The following is a 6,477-nucleotide window of genomic DNA, read 5'->3' as shown; positions in this document are numbered from 1 at the left end:
AAACAGAAGAAAAACAAGTATTCAGACACACCCTTCTATGAGAGACAGTTTGCACCCAAATAATGAAAATATATGACTTAGAGAGTTCTGCTTTTTCCCCCTTTCCTTTAATAGAGATATAAAATCGTACAAATGAGCCTTTATTACTTTGAGAGATCTGGATATTTTTCATAATTATTCTTTCTTTTTTCTGCCCGAGACAGCAGAGTTGGGAGGGGGATGGTTCCCATTTCATCACCATAGGAGCCTGACAGCCTTCCTGAGGGCCCCGATGAAGAGGTGTGGAGGCTTCTCACAAATGAGACTCAGAGGAGTCTCTCATTGTTGTGGTAGTTCACAATTTGCCTCCGACAGCTTGTCAAAATTGTTGCTAAAGTGGTCTCGTCACTTTACGGTTCCAGTGTCTTCTTTTCCAAACGGAGAACTCAGCTGGAGTTCAGGATGTCTATAGCTTTGGGGATGAGAGACAGAAAATTTAGTTGTCTTCTAAATCCCCAAAGAGAAACTATTGATTTTCCTTTGTTGTGCTTTTTCTTGTAAAGACAGAATGGTAGCTTCCTTAATACATTGGAGAGAAAATTCAAAATCTACATGTTAAATTTTAATGACAAGAAAAAATAATATGGAGCTCTGCTGGATAAGGGTTGAAGTCTGACATCGCCAGATAGCTGTTTGTTTGCACTCTGTCTATGAGGGTAGACTCCTTTTGCTCAGCAGGGCTCCAAAAGTCTCGCTCCTTCCCCCAAACTCACACTCACACAAACTCACCTGACCCCAGATTTTGTTAAGAACATCACATAGTCCTCAGGGCAGATTACAGGCTGGACCTTTTCCAGCAAGCACCTGGGAATTCGTAAAATGCCTCACCCTGCTTAGAAGATCTTAGTTTTAAGCAGTGACCTTCAATTGTACTTGGAAAGTCTGTCACCCATGGCATAATTAAGTACTGGGTTCTTCTTGTGATAGGACCATACTACTGCATAGAAAATGAGACACCAGACCATTGCATGCAAATCAGGTATCCCCTGACCCTAGAGAATCAAACGCATTCAACCTTGAAATCCCTCACACTGCCCAAAGGTTTATATTAAAACCCCTGATTTCAAATAAAAATGCTGGCTGATTTCCTACTACGTGATAACTTCAGCCTTTCTACCATGCCTCCTAAGATTCCACATTAATCCCCAACCAGGCCTCATCTCACCAAGCCTGCTATCTGGCCTGCGGGGCCTGGGCCTTGCCAGGCCTGTGTCTTGGCTACAAGCCCACCAGGCATGGGTTTTCGCCTGCCCCTCTGCCATGCTCAGCAGCTTAACCAAGAGCTGCAACACTTTGGTATCGCCATAGGCTTTGAAACGCAGGAGCTCTCACTGCCACCAGCAATCTCATTCTAAAAGACCTGAACTGTTAACACTTGTGGAAAACCTTTTCCATACCGAGGCCAGCATATGGACCTCTCCGCTACAATGCTCTAGATGCTCCTGAGAGAAATAGAACCCTGTTCTCCATTCAGAAGCCCAGTTTCAGGCCCTCTCCGAAATCCAGGTGCCCTATGAATGAAGAGCAACAACAATTTTTTGTTTGGTTTTTTGTTTGTTTGTTTGTTTGTTTGATATTGGTTTTTGTTTTTCAAGAAAAGTTTCTCTGTTAACAGAGCCATGGCTGTCCTGGAATCCCTTTGTAGACCAGGCTGTCCTCGAACTCACAGAGATGCTCCTGCTTCTGCTGAGATTAAAGGCATGCACAGTCATGGCCAGCATAAAATACATTTTGAAAGTTAAAGTTAAAATCATTGTTAAGTAGGCAAGTGATCCTGCCTTGTGATTTTATAATTCTGTGAAACAAGTGATTGGAAATGATGAGCAGAAAAGGCCTGCACGTTCTTTACAAAGGTCTCCTGCTGCAGTCATCTACTCACCTCCGATTGATTCCTTAAAGCACAGTCACAATATTGCAATGCTTCATATAGTTCACCTAAAACGTAGAGGGTGAATGATTTTTAACTTCCTTGAAGTAAACATAACATGACCAACAATGAATGGTTTTCAGTTTTTCCTATTAACACCATTAAAGAAAAAAAATTATTGTTTTGAAAAACTTTTAATTCAATTCTGTGTCTTTATCAAATTTATCTTAAAAGAACATGTTTACAACTCTAGCAATGTATGAAAGTTAAGCTAATATTATATTCTGGAAACTGCAATAAAATACATTAGGTCTAATGAGGGTGGTTCCATCAGTCTTTGATAATGTCTGAGTAGAAATTTTACTAGTAATTGATGAAAAGCTTATGTTTTTCAATGTGTGATTATAAAAATAAGGATACTTTAATGAAACTATGAATAATTTGCACTTGGGGCTAATGTCAGGGATAAATGTAAACACATTAGTATGATAATGATGATAGTTAATTGAGTTAAGATGATATAAAGTTGCCTTCTATTCTTCATCTACATGTTAACTAATTCCATCTAGAAAAAAAGCCAACTACAGATGACTCAGCAAACTTGACTCATATATAAGAACACAGTCTCCAATAATGTTTATAGATCTAGTTAATATGCAAACAAGTTACTATATGTCACCATCTTTAAATGTACTTTGCTGCAAGCATACTCCTGCTTCTGCTCAGATTAAAGACATGCCCAGCATAAAATACATTTTATAATGGTGCTAAAGATGATGCAGTCACCAAAGAGTAGCACTTTTCACCAGATCATGACCTAAAGTATGTGCAGACTCCTCCTTTGTGTGTCTTCTTGTGTTTACCTTAGTAACAACCTCAATGCTACATCTTTAATTAAAAATAATTATTTGAAACTTAACACTGTCAGTACCTTTTAAATCTTAGAATATGAAACTGCTCTAGGCCTATCTTTTACATAATATTTATCATTTAGAATTGAAATTAAGTTCAGTCTGCACAGTCTGCGAGGATCAGTCAATGCTGACTGAGATTTGGGGCTTTACAATTTGTAACAGAAAGTCCTTCTCAGTGCAATAACTGCTTCCGAAGCATTTTCTAATTATTAGAATATAACCCGTTTAATTGGGGAGTCTGTGTTGCCCTAAAATGAAGTGCTTTTAGGTTTGTAATTTGTCTTTGCTTTTTAATAAAACTTGAATATATGTTTTACAGAGCTATGTAATGGAAGATTCTGCTGTTTCTCAAAATTTCTTTCTTTCCTTCTTTCTTCCTTTATTTCTTTTTTCTTTGCAAGTTTCTTGTCTTCAGGAGGCAGGCAAAATCAAGATCAACTCCAGCTGAAGTAATACGTTAGAGCACTTTGAGTCAATAAGCACATTTCTTTGAGTTCATTATTTATATATTAATATACATACATTTGTACTAAAGGATGTATCTCAGTGTCAGAGAGTTTGTCTAACATTCACAAAATCTTGGGTATAATCCCACAAATGTTGGCAAACAAAGAATGGCGTATCCATCCTCAGACTTTTGTCATGTTAGCAAGGGCTACTTGGAGTCCGGAGAGCTCATTTTAAATTGTTTCCTGGATTAAATCAGACCTGCTCGGGATGATTTTTTCTTTTCTTTTCTTTTCTTTTTTCTTTCTTTCTTTCTTTCTTTCTTTCTTTCAACTAGAAGTTGATTAATTATGCCCCTAAATTATACCAGAGCAAAAATCCTTTCCCTGAAATATAACTCAATCCTCAGTGTCCTCCCCCTTTAGTAGAGGACAAGATCTTAGATCTACAATGTGGATTCAGGGTGTGAGGATGTACGGTGCATTTGCATCAGGGAATAGCTTACAAAGAGTTACCAGAGTTCTTACTGTACTCAAGAGTTAAGTGACTTGTCAAAGATGATAACTTAAATCTGTTGGTCCAAAAATTCTTTTTCTAAAAATATATCTGAAAGAAAAAATGATCTAAGCATCGCATGAATTCATCTTTTTATGATGTCAAAAATTAGAAGTAACATAAACGCTCAAAAGCAGCAAATGGCTAAGTAAATTATACTTTATTTATACTGTGACAGTTTATGGTACCATCATCACATATTAGATACGTATGTTTGACCTAATATAGAAAGAATGTTTAAGACTATTTCTGAGTCCAGGAAAGAAAATAGCCCACTAAAGTATCTTTATAAGATATATATATATGATATGTATCAGGAGATAGATATAGATATGAATATATGCATTCTAAAAGCATCTAAAACAAGCTCTCTTTTCATTCTATTTGGACATAGCCTCTTTCTCTGCTGACATGGTCTGCTGAGAGGCCAGTCTTCAGTTACACTGTGCCATCCCGAGCCTTCTGCACCAACCTAACAGCTATGATATTATGAAAGTTGCCTAAGTATTTAATACAGCTTCAGGTTACTGTCAATAACAGGGGACCTTTTACAGGGCTATTAAGAAAATTTATGAGATAATATGTAAAAACTCCAAGTGTGGGTCAAATAAAAATCTATGCTTACTTTTAAATCATTAGTTCACTAAGTTACAAATTGTATGTGGAGATGGAGAACATCTGAACAACATGTCTCATCATTCACTCAGAAATAAGTTTAAAAAGTGGAGCTCAGGCATAATTCAGTGGAAGAGTGATTGTCCAGCATGTGTGCAACCCTAAGTTCTATCCCTGCAACTACAAAAAATAGTAACAATTCAGTAGAAATCCAATTTATCCCAACCATACTAAATATTGGCTTAAAGATTTAAACACAATTTCCTTGTTTTTAATTTCTGAGTAGTATTCAAATGTGTAAATGCACCACAGTTTCTGTAGCAATTCCTCAGTTGAGAGAGAAGAGCAGGAGCTGTCTCTGACATAGAGTCAGTGGCAGGTTCTTTGATTACATCCTTTTTGGGGTGTGGAGAGAAGGAGACAGCTTTGCCAGAACAAAGAGGAAGACAATGCAGCCAGTCCTGATGAGACCTGATGGATTAGGGTCAGATAAAGTTTCTCTCCTATCAGTGAACAAGGGGAGGCGCATAGAGGGAAAAGAGGGATGGAGGTTAGGACTAGCAGGAGAGGAGGAAAGAGGAGCTACAGCTAAGATAAAAAAATGAATAAATTGTAATAAATAATAAATCAATTAAAAAATATTGCAACACAAAGCAAATAATTTATACTATTGTTTGGTATACAATGCTACAGAGAGAAAAGTAGGTCAAAATAAGAAAAACTGATGTAAAGTAATTGCTTTTGGATGTAAAGTAATTGCTTTTGATATGGAATAAGACTGAAACTTTTTATTCTTTTTTAAATTTATTATTATTATTATTATTTAGATTTTATTCACTTTGTATCCCAGTTGTAGTCCCCTCCCTCATCTCTTTCCTATCTCATCCTACCTCCTTTTCCCTCCTCTATCCCTTTTCCCTAGTGCAGTGATAGGCAAAGTCCTTCTGACCACCCCAGGTCTTTTGAAACTGTTTAAAAGCAAAATTTGATACTCATTTTGAAAGAAGAATTGATGATTTTTATAAAACATAACCATATAAGCATATATTATTGTAGAAAATAGACAGGTTGCAATAATGATCTTGAAAGAAAACTCACAGAAGTAGAAACTAGAAGCACTCAATTTTGAGAAGGAACCTGAATTAGTATCCAAATCCATTATTTGATCTAATATGTTTCACTATCTCCAACTTCAAAATACCCAATGGGTCGATATTGTTATTCCATAAGCCAAACCTCTTAGTTTAATGAAGACTGTTAGTTGCTGAAAGATAAAAAAAAGAGAGAGAGAGAGAGAGAGAGAGAGAAAGCCCAAGCTAGAAAATTCCCTCTGAGTGTGGTCTTCACGGGATCACCTGCCCATGACCCAGTAGGGCGTCAAGAGATCTTTGGGGACTATACATTATTAGACGCACAACATTCGTAGAAACTTCCTTTCACCAGTGGGTTTATTATTTTCCCAGAAACTTGTTGATCAGAGTTTATTCAGATCAAGTATTATGTGCACATAGACTACTAAGATGAAATTTGCAATAAAGAAGAGCTATTGAATTCCACTTCCCATAGAACAAAGAGAAGTTAGGTGTGTGACAGGGAATGCCAAAGTGTTAGGAAATAGAAAAATTATAAGGTCATGAGAGAAATTCTTGTAAGTTATGCTATAAAATACTTAATGAAGGAATATGGAACTGATTGTTTCTATTTGACGGACTGGTTAGACATTGAGAGTAGGGGGTTCTGGCTAACCTGAGTTTACAAGATTCTTGGTAAAATTGTTTTCTAGAGAACACTGTTGAAGCCTTGTAGGACTTAGAAGAGCCTGTGTAGAGTTTGGTAAAGGAAAGACTTGATCCTGTGACAGGTTTAAATGACGAAATGATGTTATGAAGTAGAACTGTGTCATAAAAGCATTTTTTTTCTGTACACATAACACAAATTGTTAGGCAGTGGGCGAGAAGGCTGAACAGGAAAAGTGCCTAACATTCAAGCATGATGAATTGTTTCAGATTTCTTTAGCACACATGTAAAAAGCTGAATGTG

This window comes from Meriones unguiculatus, chromosome 2 (genome assembly GCF_030254825.1).
Source record: "Meriones unguiculatus strain TT.TT164.6M chromosome 2, Bangor_MerUng_6.1, whole genome shotgun sequence".
Classification (NCBI taxonomy): Eukaryota; Metazoa; Chordata; class Mammalia; order Rodentia; family Muridae; genus Meriones; species Meriones unguiculatus.
Note: the sequence above shows the minus strand (reverse complement) of the source record.